This window comes from Heterocephalus glaber, unplaced genomic scaffold (genome assembly GCF_053883595.1).
Source record: "Heterocephalus glaber isolate CG9 unplaced genomic scaffold, H.glaber_assembly_v1.0 deba00001781, whole genome shotgun sequence".
Taxonomy (NCBI): Eukaryota; Metazoa; Chordata; class Mammalia; order Rodentia; family Bathyergidae; genus Heterocephalus; species Heterocephalus glaber.
Window position 1 is genome coordinate 5,933,580 of NW_028258467.1, and position 17,445 is coordinate 5,951,024.

The 17,445-nt window shown below is 51.7% G+C and overlaps 1 protein-coding gene across 1 annotated transcript in view; it reads right to left on the bottom strand.

Moving 5' to 3' along the window:
• Ppl (periplakin) overlaps window positions 1–17,445 on the bottom strand; it is a 45,514-nt gene that overhangs the window by 26,955 nt on the left and 1,114 nt on the right. The window lies entirely within an intron of this gene.

Consider the following 17,445-nt stretch of genomic DNA (forward strand, 5'->3'; position numbering starts at 1 on the left):
GCCTTTCAAATCTCGAGGTAGAGGGTACGGCCAGCACTTTGGAGTTCTATTTGGGGACCCACAAGTGTGGCAGGAGAAACAGCTTCCTAGGCCTGACCCTCTGAATCTGGACCTGGCCGGGGAAGCTGTATGCTATTGTGGTTGATTTTTCAGGATCTCCTGGGGTGCCTAATGCCCAGCAGCAAACAGCAGCTCGGAGTGCATCTGCCTGTGCTCAAACACTGCCAAGGACAGATGGGACTGGGGGTTGTGGGGAACAAGACCCAAGCCACACTGTCTGCAGAGACAATGGAGAAGATAGCTTTTCCCAAAACGGGGCCCCAGCAACTTCCATCCTGCAAGCTGCTCCTGGACAGAGCCTCTGCTGTCCTAACTGCCTAAAACCAAGGCAGTTAGGAAACCCACCCTTGGACAAGTTCCCCAGCCAGGAAAGGCTCCGGGAAGTCTTAGGGCGGAGAACGCTGCTATGTGGTTGAGTGGAGGGTCTGGGTTAGCAGGGATGCCCGACATCCCCCAGGTTCCCCAATCCCTGCTCCTCGGCTAGGGGGTCCACATGAGGACTGCGAGTCCCTCTAGGCTCCTCTGCCCTGTCACCGATCATCAGCCTGCCTGCTGTACCCGACGGTGACAGCGGTGAGTCTCAGCCCTCATGTTTAGCCCTGACTCTGCAGGCCACCACCAGGGCCTTAATGTGGGCTGAGTAGGAACCTCTGGCCCCCCCGGGACAGGTCGGGCAAAGAGCATCACCTCGTGGACCCCACCCTGGCTGGCCCGTTGTTCTGGCAGAGTCCAGCACTCAGAAAAGGCATTCACAGGCACCACCTCGTCCTCCCTGGAAGCCCCTGGGGAGGCTGTGTGTCCCTGTGGAACCTAAGGCTCAAAGATGCCAAATCCCTCACCTGGGGTCACACAGCAGTGAACAGGGAGCTGTGACTATCCCTATGTGCACCACCTGCTATCCACAAGAATGCTAGAAAAAGCACTCGAGTCAACATATGGCAACCACAGCCATCACCATAATAACATTAGCCAATACCGACTCCATGGCAGGCTCCTACGTTTCTCACTTAATCATCAACACTGTGTTAGCACAATAAGTAACGATCTTATTATCCCTACTTTATAGGTATAGAAATGGAGGACCAGGGAAGTTAAGTAACTTTTCTAAAGTTATACAGTAATTAGATGGCAGAGCCAGAATCCAGCCCATATGGGCCCCCAGGTCAAGGCCCTTCACTCCATGTGACAATCTTGCAGGGCTCCTTGTGTACTAAGTACTTAACAGGCTGATTTAGGATTCCGAGTGCTCAAAACCACAATAGAATACCACTTTTCATACTCATTATAATGGCTATAAATAAAACAGCTGGAAGCCAGGCATGGCGACACAAGCCAGTTATCCCAGTATTCTGAGAGGCTGAGGCAGGAAGATGGCAGGTTCAGGTCCAGCCTGGGGAACTCAGTGAGACCTAGTTTCAAAACAACTACAATGAAAAAGGGATGAGGATGTAGCTCAGTGCAAAGACCCTGGGTTCAATTCCCAGTGTGGAGAAATTGGCTTCTGCCACCGCTCATTGCTAGTGGGAATAATAGTTCACAGTTTGAAAATGATATGGAAGCTTCTCAAAAAGTTGAATATAGGGCCAGGGATTTTGCTCAGTGGTTCCACCAACTGCCTCATAGGCACAAGGACCTGAGTTCGATCCCTGGTACCAAAAAAAAAAAAAAAAAAAAAAAGTTACCAAGTGACCCAGCAACTCTGCTCCTAGGTATGTGCCCTAGAGTCCTGCGACATTCATCTACAAAAAAACTTGCACACGAATGTTCAAAGCAGCCCTATTCATAATTGCCAAAATGTGAAAAAAAACCCTCAAATGCTCATCAGCTAATGAGTGAACCAAATGTGGTCCAGCCTTTCTATTTTTTATGTATTTATTTATTTTTAGTACTGGAGGTTGAACCCAGGGCCTTTGCACTGAGGTACAGCTCCAGCCCCTTCTTTGTTTTGAGACAGGATCTCACTAAGTTGCTAAGTTGCTCAGGCTGGGCTTGAACTGCAATCCTCTTGCCTTAGGCTCCTAAAATGCTGGGATCACAGTGTACTCATCCATATTATTCAGCCAAAAAAGGAATGAAGCACTGACTCCTGCTACATTGTGGATGAACCTTGAAAACCTGACCACATACATGAAGGACCAGGTAGTACATGACTCCATTCATGTGAAATATCTGTAATAGGCACATCCAGAGAGACAGGAAGTAGTCCAGAGAGAGAAGAAGTAGACTGGTGGTTGCCTGGCAGCTGGGGAAGGAGACTGGAGATTTACTACAGATACAGGTTTCTTGGCAAGGGTGGGGGTGGGGGTGGTGAAAATGTTCTAAAATCCCTTACAGCGATTACTGTACACATCTATGAATATACAAAAATGATTGAACTGTACACATTAAATGGGAGAATCATATGGTGGGTGAATTATATACAATAAAGCTGTTAACAAAAAGATTAGCAAGTACCACTCACTGTTGTAGGGATTTGTTTCTTCTTCCTGTCCTCTCTTTTGGGTCCTGCTTGCCGTGTGTGTGTGTGCGTGGTACTGGGGAAGGAACCCTGGGTCTTGCATATGCTAGGCAAGCACTCTACCACTGAGCTACAGTCCCAGTCCTTTTTATTTTAAGACAGGGTATAACTAAGTTGATCAGGCTGGCCTCAGTCTTCTGAGTAGGTGGGATTACAGGGTCTTGCCTTTTATCCTGTACTCAATGAGGTAGTGCCATCCCAGGTAACTCACAGCTGCCTGGGAGATGCTAGTTAATGCTACCAGACAGCTGACGGTCCTCCAGGCCAGTGCTGAGCAAGTCACATGTATTATAGGCTTATGAATCTTACCATCTCTAAAGTAAGTAGCATTATTCTCACATTTTACAAACAAAGAAACTGAGGTACAAGGCAATTCAATCATTTGGCCACAGTTCCACTGCCAGAAAGCAGGGCAGAGCTGGGATTCAGATTTAACAGTCTTAGCACTTTGAGTTTGAGGTCTCTCTAGTGAGAGGTCTCAAAGGGTCCTGCATCCCCCCAACACGTGTTCTGGTGGGAGCCGGAGAGCCCCACCATGAGAGCACAGGAATGTGGGCAGGCAGGGTGGGAGCACAGGGAAGGGTACAGATCATAGGAGCTCTGGGAACGGACCGGGCTGGTCCAGCTTGTCATCTGGCTAAGTGAGGCACACAGCGTGGCCTCAAGTGGCACCCAAAAGGCCCCGAATGGAGGCTGAGATACCACACCCCGGTCCTACCCCCGTCGTGTAGATGGCAACCACCCACTGAGCTAGGGAAACTGAGCCACCCCCAGCCACCCACCCTGGAAAGGGCTGGGCCTGATGCCATGCTGAAAGGCCATGCCAGGTCCTCCTCCTTCCTTGCACCTGGGGAGGGAGTGGCTATCGGCACTTGACGGTGGCTCAGAAGCTATCCTGCCTCAGTTGCTCATTACCCATGAGCAAGTGAGGCCCCAGAAATGAAGGCACATGATAGCCACACGGGACAAAAGACTTTGGTGTCCAGAACCAGACAGGGCTCTGACCTTTTGGCCAGAGGTGACTGGGGAGTAGCTGCTTTGTATTTCTCAGCCTCGGTTTCTCCTCCATAAAATGGGAAAAACAAATTCTGCTATCTGGCTAAAGGTAGGACAGGCAGATTGAGTTGCTGCTAAAGATACCTAGATGGGAGTTTAAAAGACAACTTTGGGGTTCAGGGAAGCATCTGAGTGCTCAAAAGCAATCCAAGATCACTGATGCTCCACAGTGGGCAAGGCCGGCCGGCCAGCAGGGGTGTGTGTGTGGGCTTCCCCATGAATATCTGCTCCAGGGGGTACGTGAACTGCCCAGTGCTGCGGGCTTTGCAGTCATGTGGCCACATATGTGGTCATGTTTTTTTGTTTTTTGTTTTTCGTTTTTGGTACCGGGGATTGAACTTGGGTCCTTGTACTTGCGAGGTAGGCGGTGGAATCACTGAGCTAAATCCCCCGCCTCATATGTGGTCATGTTAACAGAAGCCTTTAACAAAACTGAGCCCCTCTGCCACTTCTTGCCTCCAGGGATTCTGTCCCTTTTTTCTCCTGGGTCCCTTGCTTGCCTGCTGTGCTTGGTCCTGTAAAACAGGACCTTCTACAGACAAAAACCCCAATAACTTCACAGTGCAGAAGAGATCAAGGTTAACATTCTAGGGACAGGATAACTACACAGTGAGGGGCTCCTGCTACCGGTTACCAAAGAGGATACAGGGTCACCTCAGTGGACTATCCCAACAATGTGTGGCCTCCATCTCATCACTAGAACCAGCAGACACACCAACCGAGGACAGGCCCCAAGTCATCTAACTAGGCTGCTTCAAAGGGTCAAGGTTATGAAGGACAAGAAGAAGGAAGCTATGCCACAGGCAGCAGGAGGCTCAGGAGGCCGGAGAACTAAGTGCCATGTGCAGGTGGGGAACATGAAAGGGACATTAGGGAGGAAACTAGAAAAAAAAAAGTAGTTCCGTTTAAAAGGGGGGTGAGCAGAGTAATGGACATCTGTAATACCAGCACTCTGAAAGGCTGAGGCAGGAGGATTGCAAATTCAGGGCTAGTCTTGTCAACTTAGTGACTCAATGAGACCTTATCTCAAAATAAAAAATTAAAAAAGGGCTGGGGGGCCGGGGATTTAGCTCAGTGGTTCCACCACCTGCCTTGCAAGAGCAAGGTCCGGAGTTTGATCCCCAGTACCAAAAAAAAAAAAGGGGGGGGGGGCTGGGGATATAGCTCACTGTGAAGGCTATGGGTTCAATGCCCAGCATGGCAAATATTTTTAAAAATGTAAAGGGGGGCTCATTCTAGGTTTCTGGGAAACCCAGAGAGGAACTAATGTCTCTTGGTGATGGGGTGCATTCAGACATTTGCTTGTGACAGGCAGGGGAAAGTAGGCTCCTGAGGGGTGAGAGTCACCCCTGCCCTGGCCCTGACTCCACCCAGTGACAGGGAATAGGGATGCAATGGGCCCTAGAAACTGATCCCTCAGCCCTGGCCAGGCTGTGGGTCTCCACCCCCCAGGACCAGCCTTTGCTCTCTTCTCCTGGGACAAGAAGGGGAACTGGTGCCTGGGTTGGTGGGGACGCTGCCTGCTTCCTCCTGAAGGCCCCAGAGCCCCAGGACACAAGGACCATACAGAGCTTCCTGGGACAGGCGCTGCGGACAGGAGCTGGGACATGTGGCTCTTTGTGTCCCAAGGATGTATCTGGAGCAGAGCAACTTCGGGGGAAGGCCTGGGAGCTACACCCCCACCGGGTTCCCCTGCTCTGCTGCCAGCAGTTACAGCTCAATCTCTGCAGCCTGACTTGCTTTAGAGGTGGGGCCCAGCACTGTAAGAGGCCGGTTGCAGAGCAGGGAGCTGGGACTTAGACCCCCGTGTTGTGCGATGCTCAGACATGGCCAAGGCAGCCCAATGTCATGGCAGAGGCCCAGCAAGGACACTGACCAGAGAACCCAGGAACAGAGGCGGCACCTCAGCTCACACTGCATGGCAAAGAAAGGAACACAGGGTGTCTGGGGGGCTCACTCCCCACCTGCCAGCCCCTCTATCGCAGTAACTGTGTGACACCCCTACCCCTTCTGTAACTGGAGGGCAGCAGAGTCCAGTAGTTTCGTATTCAGACCAGTCAGCCAACCTTGGTGCCAGCCTGGATCTCTTCCTGTGATGCTGTAAGTCATTTAGCCTCTCTGAGCCTCAATTTCTCCAGCTGTAACATAGGAGTCAGTAGTCTACTCACCACAGAGCTAGGCTGGTGTTGTCGAGAAATCAGACAAAAAAATGCTGCCTCAAGAGGGAGCTAGGCTCTCCACCTCAGTCCAGACTCCTCATCCAGTGCCAGGGCTCCTTTTAGAGAGCAGATAAAGACCAGCAGCAACCTGGGCATGGTGGCACACGCCTGTAATCCCAGCACTCTGGGAGGCTGAGGCAGGAGGATTGCAAGTTTAGAGTCCAACCTGGGCAACTTGGCGACTATTTTGAAATAAAAAACAAATAAAGGCCTGAGGATATAACTCAATGTGAAGGCTCTGAGTTCAATTCCTAGCACTAGAAACAAAAAACAAGCCAGCAGTGAAGCCAGAGGTCAGAACCTGCTGCCACAGAGCCTGTGCTAGACATTGGGCCACTCAAGGCATTTATGCTGATCCTGGTGAAAAACAAGACACACCATGGTTCTGCCCCATGAATATCAGCAAGCCTGGGCCCTGGGAATTCACAAGTAACCTCTGACTCCTGCAGCAGAGGCTATACACGTGCTAAAGGAAGGGGCTGCTGGCAGCACCCACACATACTTGTTCCAGCTAAGGATCTGGTCATCGGGGTGTGTGTGTGTGTGTGTGTGTGCGTGCGTGCGTGCGTGTGTGTGTGTGTACAGGGTGTTTGTGCTGCTTCAGCTACAGAACCCCGAGAGGCATCCTGATGCCCACCTTTGTGTCCTCTCTCAGTTGCCTTGAGGCTCCACCTTGGCCAAGGTCACCACCTCACACCTTCGACAGAAAACAATCACCTACTTTCCATTCTGAGAGCATTGAGAGACAGATAAGTTTCAGGCTGGACAACAGCAAGACCTGGTCACCTTGCAGAAAGATCTGAGGGGGAAGCCCACCACCCAGACTCCCTGCCCCAGAAGAGACAGGGCCTACCAAGGACACAGGAATGGCCAGCACTGGCCCAGGAAGGGGCTGCAGGGTGGGGGTCTTGTGAAGCCCCCTTTGTCGCCGTCAGCAAGCCGTCTGGGTCACGTTGTACTCCTGGCCCGTTCTTCTGCCACTTGCCTGCAGGGGGACTGAGGCTGCCTGGGTAGGGGACAGAACAGAGACTGTGCTGCTGCTCTGAGCTGGGTATGGGCTCAAAAGGGTCCTCAGTCTCACTGTGGCTCAGCTTCCTCATCTGTGAGATGGGGACGAGCGTCAGTCCCACCTCTGGGAGTTGAGACAATTCAAGCAACTGATCCCACGTGAAGCGCCTTGTGGGTGGGTGGCTGGCTGGTTTTATCTGCATGGTCATTACAGCCCATGATGCTACTGGCAGGGGTCTCTATCACTCTGAGCCCATCATGCAGCAGCCTTGCCAACTGCTGCTGGGTGTCTCCACCCAAAGTGCCCATCCATAAAGGGGCTCACTGTATCTGCTTGCACTGCAGCATGACAGAAAGCTGTATCAGCAGGTGGGAATGTCCCTGAGGTGGGGACTGGGTACTACACTGCTTTGGGTGCCTGACCAGCACTGTCCAATGGACACAGAATGTGAGCCACGTGAAAAAAGTAAAAAGAAACAGATGACTTTTTTTGTTTGTTTGAGACAGGGTCTCCCTATGTAGTTCAAGCTGGCCTCCAACTCACTGTGTAGCCCAGGATGGCCTTGAACTCACAGTACTCCTCTTCCTGCCTCAGCCTCCGAAGTGCTGGGATTACAGGTGTGTGCCACCACACCCAGCTAAATTTGGGGGGGAGGGTGCACTACTGGCGACTGAACCCAGAAGCTTAGCACTGAGCTACATTCCCAGCCTTTAAACATTTTTTTGGGTCTCACTAAGTTGCTAATTTTCCCAGGCTGGGCTCAAACTTGCAATCCTCCTGGCTCAGCTTCCAAGAATACTAGGGTGACAAATGTGTGCCAACATGCCTGACCTTGCACTTCATTTTTACATTTTACTTAACTTGAAATATCCAAAATATGATCAATTTGGCAGGTACCCAAGAGAACGTGACTGGCCTGTTTTACACTGTTTTCACACTAAATCTTCAACACATCTCACACGGCCAGAGCTGACCAAACAAGACAGCGTCATTCTAGACAATGCTGGGGGTCTCTGGAGCTGTTTGGCCCAGTGACCACAGCTCATTAGTTCTTCTAGGGCAGTGATGGTGAACCTTCTAGAGCTTTCAATGATACCAACAGCTCCCTGCGGCACCACCGTTGTGCTACAGTGAAGCCCAGAGCATGTGCCTGCCTCACTCAGGGCCTGGGGCCTAGGGAGGTCATTCACTTTGATCCCCCAACAGACCCACCCACACTGGCCAGATACCTGGCTCCCAGCTATGCCCAATGGAGCACGGTGCCTGGGTGTGGAGTGCCAGGGCACGGAGACCACAGCCTGACACACCCTGGCCCCACAGGCTGCTGGGCAGACCTGGGGGGGCTTGGCCTGTTCCCCAGATGTTCCTTCTGTCACTTCCTCCAGGCTAGGGGAAGAGCTCACACCCCAGCAGCCTTGCAGAGGCCATGTCCCTGCCATTGCCCCAGCCCCAGCTGTCCCTGCCTGTCCCAACTGTCCTTGCCCCATCCCATCCAGTCACTGTGTGCAGAGATGGAGACTTGTGGGCTCCACACTGCCTCCCATGCCAGGGCCACCCGACTTCCCAGGCCTGAGTCAGTGCCCTCATTCCAGCCCTTGGTCACGTCTGTGGCCCCTCCTTCTGGGATTAACTCTGTCTCAGTGGGTAGGGGTGGGAGGGGGCATCCGCACTGGAATGTCTGGAATGCATAGAAGTGCACACCCCTTCCTAGGAACCCGCCTCACCCTGCCCAGAGCCCTGAGAAGGGGCCTGGCCTCCTGCCAGCCTCCCTCATCTTCTTCCAGAGTCCCATTTGCCTCCAGGGCTGGCTGGGGCCTCAGTGGCTCCCTGGGGTCATCCAGGTCTGGGAGGGCTCAATGTGGGGGCTATAGGGCTCCACTTTCCCCTTCTTTTCTGCCTGGTCCAGGGAGCAAAGGCTCATGGCCCCCAGGCTGTCTGTTCTGTTCCTGCCACCAAGGTGGTGCACAGCAGGACTCAGGAAACCATCACTGAATGGAAACAACTAATACGGAAAGATAGGTGCCTGTTGCCTGCTCTGCCCTTCTGTGCATCATTCAGTAACATCTTGTAGCCCCAGGAAGGAAGCACCCTTAGAGTCACCCTTAGCCCCAAGTATTAGGTTATAAACTGATACACAATAGGAAATCATCTTTTGGGGGGTGGGGGCCTTCTATAGCTTTTAATTCCCTGCTTTGCATAGGCCTGGGGCTCAATAAAGAGGTGTTAAATTGAGCAAATATTTTATAGCACATTAGCAATTCCTATATCCCCATTTTCTAGATGAAGATAATTGAGGGTCAGAGGAGTTAAGAAACCTACCCAAGGTCACACAGCTGGGAAATGGTGGTACCAAGATTCAAACCCAAGCACCATAATCCAGGACAACCTTCTTGCTACAAGGGGACATCAATCTATTACCCCCTCCCACACACACACACAGACACAGTGATGGGAGACCCTGGGAGATGAGATGGTAGGGCCAGGCATTCACCACTCAGGGGAGGCACAGTGATTTACATCTTGTTGGCATCTTTTTTTTTTGTACCGGGGATCGAACTCGGGACCTTGTACTTTTGAGGCAGGCGGCAGCACCACTGAGCTAAATCCCCAGCCCTTGTTGGCATCTTTGTCAGTACAATTAATCCCAGCAGTTGGGTAACAACCAGTGGTGGTAAACCGAGTCTGAGTCATGCTTCTAAGATGTGACCACAAGGGACTCCCTGCCTATCCCTCTGAACAGGCCTTTCAATGGCAAGAAACAGCACTGAGTGAACCTGGGCCACACCTACCCCAGTGCCTGACACAGGCTCCCTCTCTGCTCCTCCTAACACTCTGGCAAGCTAAGTGTCATAGTGCCTACTGCAGATGAGGACATCGAGGGCAACTTGCTGGCAGTCACAGGGTTAGTAAATGTTGACGCTAGTAACTACTGCAGTCCCAGAGGGTACCTTCAATTGCTGCTGAATATATTTTCACTCTACCCCTCAACTCCTTGTCATCCCTCTGTCTCTCATTACAGATCCTGGGAATGGCACCTTCTCCAATAACCAGTCCCTGGAGATATGAACTGTTGACATGCTATTAAAAAATCTGCCCAATTGAGACCTACTTATTGAGCCTGAAGCTTATGCAGTCTTGGAAGCCCTCCCTACCTCCCCACCTCCCCACCCCCTGCAAACAAAGATGAGTAAGTTTTTATTGTCCAAAAGGCTAATAGGGAGAGTTGAGAAAAACACCCCAATGACTATAATTAAGAAGATTCCCGATTACCTGGTCAGGGTATTTTTCTGCCATGCTATCTGAATTCAGGCCTTATAATCTAACTTTTTTTAATTGTGAAAATATAGTTCAATAAAAACCAAGAAAAGAGCAAAGAGGAAAAAAGAAAGCACCACAAATAGGACAATTTGGCAGAGATACATCTACTCAATCATTATAATAAATGTGAATGAGTTAAACTCATCTATTCAAAGATAAAGACTCTCAGGTGGCAATACAGAAAACAACCCTCCCCAACTATATGCCACTAGAAGACACACTGGAAACTGACTGCTATGGGAAGGCTGGGAGTAAAGGAATGGACGTACCAGGAAAATGCTACTGAAAAGAAAAAACACAATCCATGTGCCCCCAAGACAAGATGTCAAGGTACTGCATGTACCTATATGGTTGCACCTAGTTGTGAGGGTCCTGCCTTGGGAAGTTCTGACTTAACTGGTTTGAGACAGGACTCAGATGTTGTGTTAAAGTCTCTGGGGGATTCAAATGTGCAGCCAGGGCTGAAAATGATGAAGCACAGCAAGCATTAAAAGAGAGCTGGATGGGGAGGACTCCTGGATTACTACAGGAAGGAAGTCTCATGAGAAAGCAGGACATGGGCAGTTCCTAATACCAGACTGATTGGTCAATTGACTGATACTCTCCCTACAGGAAACATCCATGGTAATTAGACAGTAAATTCCCCTACACCCCACTATTAAGCCTGCAGAAGGAAATCTTAAACCAAGTTGTTTGTTGGCGTAGTAATTCCAGCTTTGTTTTTGAGGCGTAATCTGTTTCCACTCAGGGAAGGCTGCCTACCTCCTGGCCTCTGGGCAGGGCGTAGGGCTCTCCTTACAGACACAAAAATGTTCAAGCTGCTTCAGGTAATGCCAAAGCAGATCTTGAACTTTTTTCAGTAAGAAAGGGTCAAACCAACCTTGGTGCCCTCAGGCATTAGGACATCACTCCGGTTAGAAACCAGTGGATAAGGTTAGCAGCCTCTGTCATTTAAGCACTAAGTGCTTGATGCTTTACCCAGCATCACAGTCTTATCATAGATCTGCACACCTCCAATGTGCAGATTTTCAGCTCCTATTTATTAAGCACTTATTATGTGTTAGAGGGATACATACCAGTGATGAGGAAAAGAGCCTGCAATGGGCGACAGGAATGTGGCCAGCTGCACAGCTGATGGGTGGCACTGTCAGGCTGCAGCTCTCAAGTCCAGGTCTTTCTCCTCTACCACTAGGCCTTCTGTCCCTCCCGTGGGCCTCTGCTTCCTCTCCATAACCTGCCTGTTTTAGGCCTGGGAAGAGTCAAGCTCCCTATCTAGGGCAGGAGGGCTGGAGCCCATTCAGCTCTTTGTGGCACAAATTCAGAATCCTTCCTCTACCTTCAACTGGAAACAAAAAGCCCCTATGGTCAAGATGGAGATCAAACCCCTGAAGGGTGTCAGCCCGGAATCTGAGCCTCAGCAGGAATGAGGCAGCACAATGTTCTCCAAATCCTGATCTCCTGCGGCCCCACTACCTTCCAGGCTCAGACAGCAGTGGTGCAGCAGCCGGCCAGCAAGTGGCAGCCAGGAGAGCAGGAGGCTAGGCAGCCTGTTCCCAGCTAACATGCCAGCTGAACTTCCGGGGCAAGCCACCTAGACTTGCTGAGCCTCACGTGGGAGACCATCAGGGCTAGAATTTATTTAAAACAAGGGCAAGGGCCAGGGATTCAGCTCAGTGGTTTTGCTGCCTGCTGTGCACCCGCAAGGACCTGAGTTTGATCCCCGGTACAAAAAAATAAAATAAAATAAAATAAAACAAGGGCTAGGATGTAGCTCAATGGAACAGGGCTTGCCTTATGCTCCTCAAGGCCCTGGGTTTGACCCCCAGGACTGGCCAAACAAAAAAAAAGCTCTCCTGGCTGAGACTTCCTATGTGTACCTTCCCATCCAGAACCTTCCGGAACCTTGCCCTCTATTCTGGCTGCACAAGCCTGGTCCCCCATGCCCTCCCAATGCCCTTCTTTGGTGGCAGCCTGGCCTTGGAGATGCAGGCCTCCAGGCTCTGATATGGGCTGTTCTCTCTCTCCACTCCCCTTTTCCATTTCCACCCCTTATTTTAAAACCTATGATCTAGGCAAGCATGCAGAAAAGCACTGAAAAGAATTGGGCACCCTGTTCCTAACCCTAGGATTAGCTGATATCCTCATGTTGCCATATTTGCTTCAGATTTTCTTTAAGCTTTTTTTTTCAGTATTGGGGAGCAAACTCAGAGTCTTTGGATTGAGCTACATCCCCAGCCCTTTTTATTTTATTTTTATTTTTTGGTACCGGGGATCAAACTTGGGACCTTGTGCTTTCGCGTCAGGCGCTGGAACCACTGAGCTAAATCCTTGGCCCTCCAGCCCTTTTTATTTTAAAACAGAGTCTTGATAAGTCGTTAAGCTGTCCAAACTGGGTTCAAACATGTGATCCTATTGCCTCAGCCTCCTAGAGTGCTGGGAATACAGGTATGCAGCTTTGCCTATTTTCTTTCAAAAGAAATAATAATTTTGTGACTCATGCTTCTTGGAGGTTCATAATTTTAGACATGCTGGTTTCTCCCTAAGCCTAGTTTATATTTTTGTTTATTTATTTTGGTACCGGGGATGGAACTCGGCTCCTTGCGCTTGCGAGGCAGGCAGTGGAACCACTGAGCTAAATCCCCAGCCCTAGCTTATATTTTTAAATACATGTCCAGGTTTGCATCCAGAAATGGCAGGTGGAATTGCTTTGTGTATTGTTTTGTTTTTGTACGGGGGATTGAACTCGGGTCCTTGTGCTTGCGCAGCAGGCAACGAAACCACTGAGCTAAATCCCTGAGCTAAATCCCTGGCCCTCTTTGTGTTTTTAAAAAATGTACATAAACATCCACTTTGCACCCTTCACCTGGCTTAGTTTCCACAACATGATGTATTTTGGGTTGTGCACACACACATACATGTGTGCCCTCGGTCACATCCCCTTTGATTCTATCCACCCACTCCTGCTGGTCCTGCAGCCCTGCTTAGGTGTCTCACAGACTCTTGCCCCTCTAAGCTCGGTACTTATCACTCTAATTGTTGCTGGTGGTTTACTCAGCCCACACCCTGACTACCATCCTGCACACAGATACCAGAAGGGGCAGGGCATGCTGTTCAGGCTCCGGCTTTCCCTTCTCTAGACCAACTCCTCCAGGGCCACCATGCTGGCTCAGCTGGCCTGGGGGTGCTCATGCACCATATTGGGAGGGGTGAGAACCTTAGAGTCCTCCATGGTTCATTCATCTACCTGTCCATCCACATGTACAGCACATGCTGCCCTCACCTGGCTCCAGGGGCAAACAGCCCATCTGGCCATGACACAGTCAACTGGTGACCGAGATTAGAATGACAAAGGAGAAGGGAGACAATGGAATAGGTGGATCTGTCCCAGCAGAGAAGTTTTGGGAGGAGGGTATCCCCAGGAAGAGCAGCAAGAGAAGGGGGAACAGACATTTTGGGCAGGAGGAAGAGCCTGGGTAAAGACACCATGGCTGCTGGAGCACTGTGGAGACAGGGGCAAGGGAGGCATTCATGTTGTGCAGGGCTGAGGAGCAGGGAGAGATCTGAGGCCAGTCACACAGCCAGGGACATGGTCACTGCAAATTTCCATGGCTGCCGCAGGGAGAGGGTGGGGATGTTGGAGCAAAAGTGGGAACAGGGAAGAGGTAGATGCACGCATCCAGTGTGAGGGTTGCTGCTGGCTGCTGGTGCCAGAGGGAGGAAAATGTGGGGACTCAGAGACAAGAGAGGGTAGAGCTAGGGTGAAGGCAGACAGTGACCAAGGCTTCCCCAGGTTCAGGGAGCTGCAACATAGAAGACCCCTGCAGGGGCAGGGAGAACAAGCCCAGAGGTCATTTCCCTCCCTCTACTCCCAGGTCCAAGAGAGGCCTGAGAGGCAGCCCAGGAGAGGGCAGATGGCACAAGGGGATAGAGCTGCACACTGGAAATTCTGGGTCCCCAGTGACAGCCTCAGCTCCAAGCGCTGCTGCCTGAAGGGTGTGAAGTGTGCTATGCCTCACCCAAAAGAGCTCCTTCTCCCCAAGTGATGGCCCTAGACAATGCCTGAAATGCCACTGTCATTCCCACAGGCTGAACCCAGCTCTGTCCTGAGTCTGCTTTATCTGGTCCCCTCCCTTCCGTCTAGAGAAGGGAGCAGAGCCAGGGGAGGACAGTCTCCCACTGGGGTGGAGGTGTGACCACAAGCCAAAGATTCCACCATCTGCCCTGGGGCACCCCCAGGTACCCGTGGGGAGGCTGCTTTCCCTCCCCAGGACCCGAGCATGGGCCATTTGGGAGTCCAAGGTGGGTGCCTTTTGGCCCAGCCTCAGTGCCATCTTCTGGGCAATGAGACACAAGCCCCACCTGGCAGGTGCGCCATCAGAATGAGATGCTGCAGCAGGCCACACAGTGGGTGCTGGAGAATGGCTGGGTGGCTCACTCTGGCCCAATCACTGGGTGGACTGGAGGGGGGTGGGTTTTGCTGACGTGTCCTCCTCCAAATTGTTCCCCTCTCCTGATCAGGGGATGCATGTGTTGCTTACTTGTGTCCACTGCCTGGCCAGCCTGGTGCCTCATATGCCAGGCCTGGATCCACTCAGCAACTTCACCAATCACGACCCCTACTTCACAGATGGTGACACTGAGGCTCAGAGACATTAAGTGGCTTGCCCGAGGTCACTCAGCTCAGGAGAGGATGAGCTGGGACTTGAACTAACACCCAGCTGACATCAAACTCTGTGCTCTTTACCACCAAGAGGCCTAGGGTACTCCAGGCAGCTCCCTTTCGCCAGCCCCTGCAGCCTCACAGGTTCCCCCATCAGCCTGGGGCATTCTTGCAAGACCCTGTCTGGGTGGGGTTGTGGGGTGTGGCCAGGCTGCTGGGTGTTCACTGGGAAGGTCTGAGTGGAGGGGTGAGATTAGCTCCATTCTACAGATGGGGTTTAGCAAGACCAAGTTTCTGTCCTAACATCAAACACAGCTAGGACTGGGAGTGTGACCCACTGGCAGACCACTTGTCTAGCATGTATGAGGCCCTGGTTTCCATCCCTAGCACCTAAATAAATAAAAATGTAAAAATCAAAGACAGAAATTCAGCCTGACTCCAGGGGTGGATCTTAACCATTCCACCTAGACACCTCCTCTCAGAAGTTCTCTCTGATGTGGACTCTGACTCTGACAGCTTTAGGGAACTGCTGGCCTGGCCTCTACATACCCACAGTCCTGTAAACACATTTGCGTTTAAGTTAAACCTCATGTCTTGATGGCCAGGGACTCCTCCACATCTGCCCTCACCCTCTGGGGATGTCACCCCCAGAGTTATACAGCGCATAGTCTGTCCATCATGGCATTGAACTTACACCTGGGCACACAGTAGGTACTTTAATCTGTCAATAACTATAACCACCACAACTGCCTTGCAATGAAACCTCCTACTGCTATCAGCCCTTTCCCTGTGTTATTTCACTGAATCTTCAGCCAACACTACCAGGCAGGTGCTATGCCTATGCCTCGCCATTCTACAGGTGACAGAACAGAGGCTTTGAGGCCAACGACCTACCCTCCACTGGGTTGCCCAGCCAGGAGGGTGGGAACAGATTTCCAAAAGGGCCTTCCCGCTGGGCTGGACACTGTTCTCAGCAACCTGAACCACCAGGCCTGACCCTGTCATTAGTTCAGGTGTGAACACCAGCTCCCACACCTGTCATTAGGAACCAGGGCAACGGGAGCAACGGGGTTCACACCCTGCCCAGGCCCTCCCCAGTTTCAGCTGCCAAAAGGCTGGCAAACAAGGAGGGGCAGGTCCCTCGGTGGCTCTGTTCATGGATCCGCACTTGTGTGGTCTTAAACCCTTGACTCTGGGTGTAAAGTCCTGACTCAGGGCTCCTGGGTCCCCAGGCTCAGGAGGACACTCCTGGCCTGGGCACTTCCTGGGTGCTGGAGCATTGCTCTTCCAGCAATCTAAAGTGGGAGACATTTATCACCTCCCCTGCTTTGCAGATGAGGAAACTGAGGCACAGAATCATTCTGTTGATATGGCAAAACCAGAATTGGATGTGACAGGCATGTGCTCCCAGGCCCAAAGTTCCTATCACCTCACCAAGCTGAACCTTATTACAAATCTCATCCACCCCAGACAATGGAGGAGCCCCTAGAAAACTTGCCTATAATCCCAACACTGAGAGGCCAAGGCAGGATTGCAGCTTCAAGCCCAGCCTGGGTAATTTGTCTAGGCCTTGTCTCAAAAAATAAAAAAAGAGCTGGCGATGTACTCAGAGGGAGGGTCTTGGGTTCAAGCTCTAGTACTTAAAAAAGAAGGAAAGGAAAAAAGAAAAAGAACGCCTATTTTTTCAGAGGGTGGCTCCTTGAAGCCAGTGACTGCAGGTTACTCAGAGCCACAGTTAACTTCTGTGATGGTTGCTACAGGGCTGGAAGGCACCAGGCAACACTCGAGAGATTCCCGTTGACAGACCAGGGCACAGGGCCGCCCCACCCCACAAATGGGGTTCATAAATGAGGCTCTGAGCTAGGAGATCACAAAGGGAACTCCTGGTCCCTACTCAGGGCTCTGACAGGGATCATCCTTACTGCTAAGGTGACAGCAAGGACAGAGCCTACACAGTATTTCACTCATCCTGAGGGGGTGGGTATGGGAATGCTTTCTGGAGGAAAACAACCTCTAAGCCCTAAGCAGAGATCTGGGGCCAAAGAGTGTCAGCCAAGGACAGGGGGCGGCAGCCACGGCTAGGAGGCTTCAGGACCCTCTGTTCTTGCCCCCAGGCTCTGAAAAGGATGGGAGGCCTTCCTTCTTCCCCTCCCCACTGGGTGGAGTGGAGGCAAAGGGGAGGCCTGGCCTGTGGCCTGGTGTGTGGGATCTGCATACTGGGGGTGTAGGGGGGTGGAGGCGGAACATCACAGTTGTGTGGGGCTGGCGCAGAGCATCCGATTGTGCAATGCCCTGGAGAACTGTGCAGGGACTGGACCAGACCCTGGGCGGGCCTTGAGTGCCAGCTGGACCTGCCATGGAGGAAAAGGGTCCAGCCCAATCTCTGGGGTTGTGAAAGATGGGGCGGGGAAGTCTCAAAGAGGGGGAGAAGCGCCTTTAGCTGCCAACAGCCCCAACTTGAGATATAGGCTGGTTTCGGATCCCAGGGCGGCAGAACTTCTGCCAGGGCTGGAACTCAGGGGAGGGAGGCCAGTGCCCATACTCTAGCCCGAGTGCCCAGGTCCCAGGGCACCAGTCCAGAAGGTGGGCTGGGCTGTGCAGGCCT